The sequence below is a fragment of the Adiantum capillus-veneris genome, chromosome 15 (genome assembly GCF_014529385.1).
Source record: "Adiantum capillus-veneris isolate H3 chromosome 15, ASM1452938v2, whole genome shotgun sequence".
Taxonomy (NCBI): Eukaryota; Viridiplantae; Streptophyta; class Polypodiopsida; order Polypodiales; family Pteridaceae; genus Adiantum; species Adiantum capillus-veneris.
This window is the reverse complement of record NC_140945.1, coordinates 76,796,198-76,808,273: the sequence shown is the minus strand read 5'-3', so window position 1 is coordinate 76,808,273 and position 12,076 is coordinate 76,796,198. Positions and strand designations below refer to the sequence as shown.

Below are 12,076 nucleotides of genomic sequence, written 5' to 3'. Positions count from 1 at the left end.
GGGGGGGGGGGGGGGGGGGGGGGGGTTCTCCTTTGGCCAAACTTCTCTTAGCAACTCTCCAGCTTTAGTATAAATTTGCTATTGCTATAGAAGATCCTCTCTTTTGTTTGTGAGATTTGCTCGATTTTTTACTCGCTCAAAAATTCTTGCTAGATCTTTGGAATTCCACTCATAGGTTTTGGCCTTTACTTAAATACACCATGTATTATCAATAGAATGAACTCAATGTTGATTTTCCAATATTATGTTATCAAGTATTGCAGAACCTTAACGTTATCCTTTGAATGTAATTTGAAGTTTTAATTGTTGATTTCACAAGATCTAAAAAGTTGGCATTCCTTTCTTTTTAACGAGCTTTTTAACAGAAGCCCTTAACCGATACAAAGCAAGAGAAACGAATTACTACAGATTGATAGAGAGCCACCATAGCCTACATCCTCACACCAAGTAACCCTTGCCCAAACCAAAGCAACCAGTAGCAAAAGCATAAGAGAAGAGATGCATACCACTACCCAAATAAAAGCTAGAAACCCAAGCTCCTCAGCCATGATGTCACAAGACTTCACATCTTGAAGAAGGAGGAGGGGGGGACATGTCAGGACAGAGAGAATGGTTGCATGCACAAGAAGTTTTGAACAGATTCTCACAATAATTCCCACATTATGACTTACCTCAACATCATGAGCTTCTGTGAGGGAGGCACGGCATACCTAGCTAGGTACCATTGGGGGCAAGGGACCGCCGGCCCGGTGGGGGGCCGGCGGTCCCTTGCCCCCAATCGTACCTAGCTAGTTATGCGGTGCCTCCCGAACAAAAGCTCATGATGTTATGCATTGTATGAAAAATACTGAAAAAGGCTCCCTTTTCCTACATGAAAAAATTTCTAAATCTTCTTGTGATGGAGCCCCTCATGATGACGTGATGTAACAGTCACTCTAGCTTCACAACCTACCAACACCATTTGACGTCGTGAGGATTTGGCAGGTGCAAAAATTGTTAACAAAGATGGGTGAAGCCCATATATTTTCCTTCTCTCCAATCTAAGATGGCATTCTTGACACCCAAACCACCTGCTAAACAACCAAGTGTTGGTGGAAGGAAATTTCAAAACCAACAAAGCCAATATGTCCAATAAGAAAGGATCGCTTACCTAGCAAAATGGTGCTAGACAAAGTCAAAAAGCATAATAGAAAGAGGATAATCGAAGGCCTTCCCAAACTCTTTACCAATTTTTGCATGGCATGTTGTCCCACAAGACCTCCAATAAATGCCACAGCAGATAAAAGCAATGTTACAAATACAATACACATTTGGTAAATATAATTGATAATTCTTTAAAAAATATATGAAAAATATGAAAATATATGATTGATAATTCTTTAAAAAATCCTTATGAGCAAATGTAGTTGGTATACCATATGAGAAAGGAAACCTGTGAACAATCGAATACTCAGCAACCGCTAATCCTGAAGTAAACATCATAACAAAGGTGACTGTTGCAGAGCAAACCTGAGCAAAAAAAATAGTTTATTGAACATCATTTAAAGACGCATATATATCAATATAATAATTATACATGTGTGACATACCTGTGGGTGCATGCCAAATTCGAGAAGAAGTGGTCCCAAAATGAAACCTCCACCAAGCCCAACCATGCCAGCGATCGTGCCTCCTACCGTGCTACATATTGCGCTAATGACTGTTAACTTTAACAGTTCTTCAATTTCATTATTCGCAGAAGCATTGTAGACCTTGTTGGCCACCAAAATAAATGTAATAACTGCTACTGGAACCTAAGGTGAGATTATGCACAAAAGTACATCATTATATGTTGTCAATAATAATTAGACTAAGAAGTCGACATGGTCAACATATAATCAATACCTGTAAGGAGTTGAATACCCAGTACCAATGACTACATGTTCGAGTTTCGACCTGCAAGTCGCAATGAATATTATGGGTATCAAAAAATAACAACATCCTTCATTGGCTATGTAGTAAACCTTTGGCGATTTTCTCACATAAAAAAGATGACATACCTGCAATACTTGTAGAGTGACAAGTACCACCCACACCAAGACCATAGAAGCTACCATCCATGAGAGATTTTGTTTCAATTTACTCTAAAAATATATATACATGATCACAATCAACTATTGTTGGTTAGTCACCCAAATTTATAGTCAAGAAATAGCTTACCAAATTTGAGGAAATCATCTTTAAAAGAATCCGCTCACGTGGAGGAGCTGTTGAACAATCATCACAATTTTGACCTTGCTTAGAGTCCATTTTCTACTAGATAAAAAGCTGTAAAAATTATATTTTTTTATTTTGAAAAAAAAACAAACAAACCATCTTGTGTAGATAGGAGGTTTTGGTTCGTTTCGTCTACCCATTTGTTCCTTGCTTTTTGAAGCACCCTGAAGCTAGTCACTAAGTAAAAATTAAAAGTTAGATTCGTGTCTCTAAATCACTTGCCCAATCATATGTAGTGAACGTCAGTAAATTAAGTGATTGAAATTACCTAGTGTAACTGCCACAAGAATGGCAGTTATAAGCCATCCGGGAAATAGAATGTTGAGTTTGACTCCTACTGATATCCCAAGCAGCATCATGGGCATCAATAGAAATCCTAGTAGGTAGTTTACAAGAGACACATTATCTGTTGGATGTCTTTAAAAAAGGTTATAAAATATTACTGATATAGAAGCACCCAATATCATGCCTGCAAAACAAGTAACAAAAGAAGACTATGATAAACAATTCTTATCATATGCTCGCATTGGAATTTGTTAAATTTATTGCAGAATATTCAAAACTAGTGATTGGAAAGAAATTTTGGTCCCAAAAAAGCATACAATCCCATAGACCTAGCGCACACTTCTAACAAGAGTAAAATGTATACTCTTTTCCCTATCCTTTTTTACAAAACAAGTACATTGTTTCCAAGCTCTTACTCTCCTTCTTTACATCCTTGCATCATCTCAACATGTACATGTACTACTACGTGTTCTTCATCGTATCGATGCTAATTTGTGACGCTTTTCGATACTCCCACCCCTCTCCCCCTCTTCTCTCTCTCTCTCTCTCCCCCTTTAAGATTGGCCTCTCTTTTTCTCTTTGATGTGCACACGTGCAAGCATGTAAACCTAAGAAATTACACACACACACACACACACACACAAAAAAGTAAAAACCTTTTTTTTGTCAAATAATTGATGGACTAGTGAAATTGATTAGAATGTCAAAGATGTAGCAGCATGAAAGTAAGAAAATAAGAAAACTTACATTTGGAGAGCGCAACAGATGTTTTAGAATCAAAGTGGAGGATTAAGTTTAGCATAGGAATGAATATAGTTCCTCCGCCTATGCCCCCACCAGTGCCGAGCCCCGCACCCACCAACCCCACCACGGAGCCTAAGCAACATCTCCAGCTGAATCTAAGAGCCTGCATGATTCAAAAGGAATTATGATATACGTCGACGACACAACTGTAATGAAGAAAAGCTTGCAACCTACCGGCCAATAATGAAGAGAAGCCATATTGGGTAGCATGCGCAACAAACTCGGGGGTTGGGGGGGGATATTGTGTGTGTGTGTGTGTGTGTGTGAGAGAGAGAGAGAGAGAGAGAGAAGCGGATAAAGCGAGCAGACACAAAACTCAACTCACGAGCCTTGCTTTCTTCGCGCGCGCGCGCGTGTGTGTGTGTGTGTGTGTGTGTGTGTGTGTGTGAGAGAGAGAGAGAGAGAGAGAGAGAGAGAGAGATATTATAAAAAAAAAGCAACTGTTGAACTTTGCTTGAGAGAGAGAGAGAGAGAGAGAGAGCACATTCAACCATACTTACACCCGTAAATTAAACTTGGAATCCAAGAAGATTCCATGTAATATAGTTTCCAAAAGGTATGAGATGGGATATTTATATGGAGGTGATGAAGGGTGTGAGATGCGATATATTTATGCCCCTACATTAATGCCTCGCGACATGGTTTGCTAAAGCAGTGTGATATGCGATATATTTATACTCTTATATAAAAAAAAGCAGTTTTTTAACTATATGGCACATTATAATGCACTAATAGCCATGCATACGTCATCAACCCAAGTTGGCATAACGTTTTATTTTCAAACAGCCACGTCAGTACCAATTGGCACGCCGTCACACACATCAATAAGATTGGGTTCACCTATGCTCAACTTTTCATAGGCTACCCCTCCCCTAATTCATTAGAGGTGTAGGTAATTGTATTTATTTTTTCCAACAATTTTATAATCCAATAAGTGATTGCACACATCATCCAATGCACAATAGCACACTTATCTGGATGATGTTAATACAGGCTTTATGAGCATCCTCCGCAAATTGCGCTATAAAATTGCTAGAAGAAGCACCTTTCCAAGGGGGAGGGTTTCGTGTGGATGAGGAGCGGGTGAGAAGAAATTTTTGTAAATGAAGTTGGATACACATTGAGTATATGCATGTCCGTCATTTTTGGGGACGGGTGGGCATGCGCTACACATTAAGAGGATATAACTCTTAAATAATGGGAAATCCCTTTGCTTAGCTACATTGTCTATTGGTTGGACTTCTGCTTTTGGTTGCATTTTCTAGATCAACGAAACTGCCCTTTCGCCAAAACGCACTTACACTCTTTGATCTAGAGTGTTTGAACTAAGGGCGGGTTCAGATTGTTCATGCACAGCTGGGGGTGAGCTCTCTCTCTCTCTCTCTCTCTCTCTCTCTCTCTCTCTCTCTCTCTCTCTCTCTCTCACACTACGCATTCTACAACGATTAGAATAGCAAGCATGAGGGTCCCAATGGCTTGATCAAACGGATTGCAGGTCATGAGGTCTCTTGATTAAGCCTTGCCCGCACTACGTGCTGCAAAGGTGGTTGAGGTTGTGCATCGTTCGGAGTGAGAGGCCGTCCGCATGCATGGTGGGTCCAAAAATGTCTGGAGCTTTTTCCAACAAATCAAGTTTTGCCATTTCATCTCTACGACCCTATGGATCGTGCTTAGGTGTTTGAAATTGTGCATCATCCGGAGTGAGAGGCCACCCGCATGCATGGTGGGCCAAAAATGTATGAATCTTTTTCCAACAAATCAAGTTTTGCCATTTCATCTCTATGACCATATGGATCGTGCTTAGGCGGGCAATCTGAATCCAACCTAATTCAAACAAGTGTTTGGACATTTCGAGATGAAACGGCAGTCCCTTTGAGGACTTTTTTTTGCATTGTCTACAGCTCAATCTCTGCCCACCCTCGGACAAGGACCTTTTTTATTTCACAGATTATTGGTTGTGCAAGTTGGCTTTCATGTATATACACCCAAAGATGCAAGGGCAGTGTGTACATACTCTCACATTGGATACTTTCCTGTTTTTGTTTGGGAGAAATTACTGTGTCTCACATGGGATATTTCTTTTTGGCATGTTAAAACATGCCATAGAGGATAGAGGAGAAAAGGGAATCAATCTTTGAATAACTTTTTTACTAGCTTTTAAATGGGTCCCTTCAGTTAAAGGCTTACTTATTGTTTCAAAATAGGCTCTTGCCATCCAAAAAGCTCGTCGTCACTGTGGCATAACTCACCTTCATACCATTGCACGAACTTGTGAAGCCACAATCCACAACTCGCACCCAAATGCCCACCATGCCCAGAAGAAGCTAAGACAAGTTGAGGATGCTACAGACGAAATGCGTGGTTGCCCTGCAAAATACCCGAAACAACACGCTGCTAATCATAAATGAACGAATCAGCATACTTGACGTTTCGTACATCACATAATCAACGATGTACGCGAACAAAGAGAGACAATGAGCGAGAGAGAGGAAGAGAACATGCGCAGTCGCACCTCCTAGAGCGGAGTGCTACGCCTGGCACGGCAAGAGAGGAGAGAAGAATGAGACGGACACTGGGTGCAATCTCCCCCTGTGCAAGAGTGAGCATTTTTCTCTTGCACGTATTTATTTATAGATTTCTTGAATGCCCAAAAATGAGTATAAATTGGCCAGCCGGACATAAATGGCCAAGGCTCATAAAGAGCACTTGAATAATCGTATATACATAAAATGTAATATCCTTCCGTATAATCCATTATCTGCTGATGCTTTTGCCACCTGTCAGCTACAATAAATGGGTAAATATCAATTCCATAACATACCTCTCCGTTCAAAAGCAATTGTTCTCAGTTGCAAAGATAGAAAATCTGCAAACAATACTTGTTCAAAACAGTGATTAGAAATCTATGTCAAAAAATTAGCATATAATAAAAATAGTGAAACTAAACAACATTGCATATGCCTGCCGTCATCCACATACTACCTATTCTAGTGTCCCATACAACTAGAATAAGCAGTATATGTCATATCTTGATAAATCAGGATATCATTGGTCACACTCATCATTTAATAAGTTAATTCTCATTAATATCAATTAAAATTCCATAAATATGGCCGCAACAAGAATTCATCAGATAGAGAATCCAACTCCAATTCCATTCCAAACAAATTCAAATCCAACTTAATATCTTTCATTTTCTATACATGGGTAACAAAATCATACCAGTTACAGTGGTGGCCGCCCACTACAGCATGACTTTGTGATCGGTGTTGCGTAAACCGACGAATCTACACCTGACGTGCTGCCTAAAGTGGCAAATCGGCACTTGTGCTGCCTAAACCGGTGAATCTGCACTGATATTATGTAAACTTCTGAATCTGTTGTGTGTTGTGTGCTGCCTAAATTGACAGATCTACACGGACCACTGGTGCTGCCTAAATCTGTGTATCTACACCCTGATGAGCATTGACACACTGCCTAAATTGGCGAATCTGTGTGCATGTGACCAATGGACTAGACAAGACATAAAGGAGAAAAGTATTTACTATGTGTTTGACACCATTTTGGAGGATAACAAGGTACTTACAAAATTTTTGGTCACTATTCCAGAGCACCTTAGCTTGCATGAGTAGCTGCATAACTTATAGACAAATCATCTCAGTAAAAATTCCCTTTCAATACAATTAGAAGTCATGATCTTAGTAGTGTTTGAGTATTCAGCTAGAAGACAATACATAGAAATGAAATATCAAAAGAGAAGGGCGTATTTGATGTACATACCTGGAGGATATTTTGTATCTGAAAATGTACGTACTTGTGTGTGTGTGGCGAGCTATAATGGAAGGAAACTCAAGTTGAATCAGGGGGTCTCGCAAACATCATCGGTATACAGGGTAAAGAGATGTGCATTTAGTAACTTGCACCAAAGTATATGTAATGATGTTAGAATGTACCAATGTAGGGGGAAAAACAATATGCCCTGGTGTGAGATGGAAATTAGTATACAGCCAAAAAGTGTTGGAAGAGAGCAACATTGTCATGTAAGCTAGAAAGCAAACTGAGTATACAAGATATTCAAGACTAAATAGTGAGTTTAATGACACATGGAGGACTTGCCTTGTTGAAGACGATGTATGACATAATGAAAGGATTGAAGATACTGTAAATAGGTTTGCAATAGGGATCGATGCATCAAATATTTTCCTAAATTGTAGACTATGCTGGGAAAGTTGGTACTTAAAATACCTATTAAGCAGAATGATAAGCTTAAGCTAGCCAAGATGAGTAAGGGTCCTTGTATTTTCTCTTGGAACGAGAGCAGTAGGCACATCTAAGAGTGTTGGCCCAGTCTTGTGTGAGAGGGTTGGTATACGCAATTAACCAAGTACTAAATGATAGATGAGTGCCAATATTTGATTGGTAAGAATCAAGAGAGCTGACATATAATCTGATACAATATGCTGAGTGTACAGCGTCTCAGAAAGGGAGAAAGTCCAAATTATGGTATGTATAGTGCTTTGTGAATTATTAGACACCAAACAAGGGAGAAAAGAAAATGAAGGTTTTCATCAAAATCATTGGGTTAATTTTAGTGAAGGCAGATACTTGGATTCCCTTAAGATTTGTGGAAACACAATGATGCTAAATGATGTGAATATAAGTAACAATGAAAGTATCACAATGAGTCATCTAAATATGACAAAAATAAGAAATTGAGCACCAAATTGTAGTTGTCATAAATGTTAAGATATACTGAATAACATCAATTTATGAACAAGCAGTATAAAGATCACTGAGGTTAGCTTAACATTAACTAAAACTTACAAAAATCGAGCAAAAGAAATCAAGTTGATACTTTTGAATTTTGGATTTGACAGAACTAAAAGTATGAACCTGTCTTAAAGGTATCAATGATAAGGTTGTTGGTATGAACTAGAGATTCATAAATATCGCTCATGATTAAAAAGATATTGTGAAAGGATGAATAATCTCTTATCAGAATTAGTATGTCAGCTATGTGTAGTGGCTACAAAATTAATGTCCTTTGTTAGAACCCATCAATACTGCTTAATTAAAAGTTGCGATGGCAGTTAGCGCTTGAATGATGACACCATCTTGTAAATGGCTACAAACTATGATTATTATAGAGTCTATTGGAAATCATAGAGAGAGAGAGAGAGATATTGGTATGTTTACGAGGGTGTGTGGTGTCATTCTGAAGATGCAGAGAATAGATGATGTCATGGGCGGTTGGTGACGTGTTGGCTTGACTGCTCGAGTTTGGCTTCTTCCGTTGACAAGTATGCGGCCCACTTGACCTTTCCTACGATCAGTAGTAGGTTTGACAATGCCACCCTGCTACGCTTTGTCGCTCAACTCCGAGTGTCTGATGTGTGGTGCTATGGAGTATCATCGGGCGTCAACTCCTCTAAATTGTTTTGATTGTGAGTACATGAGCACATGTTGCTGCATGTTGTTCAATAGATGTGCACTCTATCTATTGTACATATTGTCGTTGTACCACTTATGCTCGCACAATAACAAGGAGATAGAAAGCCAATATGGGGTGGTGAGGGTTTGTGGCCTACATGGGAGAAGTCGAGCTTCGTGTCGGGAGGTGGTACGTTTGTGTCCTCCGCAAAACCATTAAGATCATACTCTCCTTTTGCATAAAAGCCTGGCATCTCTTACCACCAAGAAGGACACAATCTAATTGCTTACACCCTTCCACAATACCCTTGCTTACACCCTCGTTGTACCACTTATGCTCGCACAATAACAAGGAGATAGAAAGCCAATATGGGGTGGTGAGGGTTTGTGGCCTACATGGGAGAAGTCGAGCTTCGTGTCGGGAGGTGGTACGTTTGTGTCCTCCGCAAAACCATTAAGATCATACTCTCCTTTTGCATAAAAGCCTGGCATCTCTTACCACCAAGAAGGACACAATCTAATTGCTTACACCCTTCCACAATACCCTTGATTACCTAATCTGTCAGGTCAACATCAAGTTGACTTGTTGCAAAATAGTCTAAGAAAAAAAACCTAGCTTTCACCAGATGTCACAATGTCATTGACACTCATAGCAACCAAATCGATCCCTATGGTATCATGTTTTCCCATCTCAAAAACAAGCTTTATTTTGGTTCCCACACCATCTGTACCAGCCATAGGATTAGAATCACCAAGTGGAAAAAGGCCACCAAAAGCCGCCAATGCCAAGAGCAAGGGCAGCTCACTGCCAGCATAGATGTCAACACCCGCATCATATGAAAACCTTGTGCAAACCTTGGGGAGATTATGGTATTGCTGTGGAGAGGCACTCAAGATGATGAGGCCTTTCCAGAAGCTTGGCAATCTGATTCTAGCAGACATCGTGCTGCAAAGTCAAAGGTCTACTTGTTCCCTATGTATGGTATTGATAGCCATTTTTTGGCTATCCGAAAATGCCATAGTGAGCTACCTCACCCTACCAATATCATCTAAACACTGTGGCTATTCTTACCTTTTCATTGTACATAGGCGTGTGTGAGTTAGGGGACTTTTCTTATATCTTCTTAAAACCGTCAACTAACTAGTCACTAGGCTAGTTGACCCAAAAAAAAAAAAAAGCCAAAGTATATTATGGCCCATTGGTGTGTAAATATCTCATTGTATATAGGGCCTAAAAATAAAGAATTTTCATAATTATTTTGGTATTTATTTAAATATTTTTACCTAGGTGTGCGTTATTTTCCTAAGTACGATAGCGTACATTTACTCACTAGTACCATAACCTTTCTTACCTATGTATTCTATAAAAAAACATTTCATGCAAGCTTCTCTTATTTTTGGGTGAGAATCCACTCCAAGGAAAAACCTCAAAAATACCTTTCACCATCAGTCATTGCCTTTCACTAAATTCCTATTTCTTAGAGCTATTTTTTCTTATCTCTTGTAAATAAATATACTTCAGTATATTTATTGAAGTAAATAAATATACTTCAATAAAAATGAGGGTCCCCTCATTTGATTCCTTATATTTTCATATATCTCTTTTTTCTATTTTGCATTTATATATAGCTGACACTATTCTAGATTCCATAAATTGTTTATATATACTAGCTTGTTTTTTCCATCATATCTATGTATTATATTTTGTTGGAATTAGGGTTGCAGAGAAACGCACACAACTTGGAGAAGACGAAGGAAGCTCAAGGCACACAATAGAGAGTGTGTTACTTAGTATGCAATGGAAAGATAGATAGCCCAAGAGTGATGGGCATATGTACAATGCTAGGGGGAAAAAACCTCCTAAAGAGGGAAAAAATGCCCCGACGGTCCTAGTGTGTTCACACACATCACTACCACATGTATATGGTAACAAAATATCCTTGGAGTGACGCGGTGAACGAGAGTTGGCACATGAGTAAAGGGAGGTGCCATGCCCTGAGGACAAAATCGGTCCACAAAGGGGAGTAAGCCCAAAGCTTTGCGGAAAGCTTCAAGCTTCTCACGAGACAATGCCTTTGTGAAAAGATCTGCAAGGTTGTCTTGTGTTGGCACATAAGCCAAGTTGATCTCTCCTGCTGAGAGCCTCTCCCTGACATAGTGGTAATGCACCTCAATGTGCTTTGTGCGAGCATGCAAAAGTGGGTTCCTCGCAACTGCCAACGCGCTCTGACTGTTAGTGTAGATAGTGTTGGTAGTGTCGTGTCCAACACCCAAATCAGCCATAAGGCCTCTGAGCCATACACACTCAACCATAGCTGTGAAGACTGCCCTGTACTCAGCCTCACAACTTGAAGTGGCCACAGTAGGTTGCTTCTTGCTCAACCATGATATATATGAACTGCCAATCATGAAACAAAAACCACTTGTGGACACTCACGTGTCAAAACCACCAGCCCAATTTGAGTCCGAAAAAGCATGTAAGTCTGGCGGCAATGATCCCCCCTTGGGATAGAACAAGCCAAGATGTAAAGTGACACTAAGGTAGCAAAAAATCCTCTTCACAGCCCGCCAATGCTTAGACCTTGGGCTATGCATAAATCTGCTGACCTATGAGACTGCAAACTGAATATCTGGCCTCGTGTTGCATACATAAATGAGGCAGCCAACAACAGTTTGGTAAAGAGTGACGTCGGTAGGATCGCCAGCAGCATGTAGACTCAACTTCAAAGCTGTTTCCATGGGAGTGGCAATAGGTTCTCAATCCTCAAGTCCAAACTTACATAGCAATGTCTCTATGTAACTTTTCTGACACAAGGCAATACCACCATCACACTGCTTTCACTATATACCCAAGTAATAATGCAACATCCCCAAAACTTTCATCTTGAAACTAGCATTCAAATCAACCTTAAATTCAGCAATATTTCTCTCATTTGGTCCAGTGATCAGCAAATCATCGACATAAAGAACCACAATGAGAAGTACATCACCCTCACGCTTTACATAAAATGTGCTTTCTGTTGGACTATTACGAAAGCCTCATTTAACCAAATGAGTGTCAGCTTTCTCATACCAAGCATGAGGCAATTGCTTCAACCCATACAAAGCCTTCATACATCTGCACACTTTGTCCTCTTGTCCTTTTATGACAAAACCGCGAGGCTGCATTACATAAAACTTCCTCAAATATGTCACCATTCAAGAAAACAGTAACAATGTCTGATTAATGTACATCCCAACCAAAATGAACTGCCAATGCACATAGAAAACGCACAGTAGTCATACGACAAGTGGGAGCAAA

The 12,076-nt window shown here is 39.7% G+C and overlaps 1 pseudogene; it reads right to left on the bottom strand.

Annotated features, from left to right (window-relative positions):
- Positions 1 to 834: 834 nt before the first annotated feature.
- Positions 835 to 2,723, bottom strand: LOC147440924 (sulfite exporter TauE/SafE family protein 3-like; annotated as a pseudogene).
- Positions 2,724 to 12,076: the final 9,353 nt, after the last annotated feature.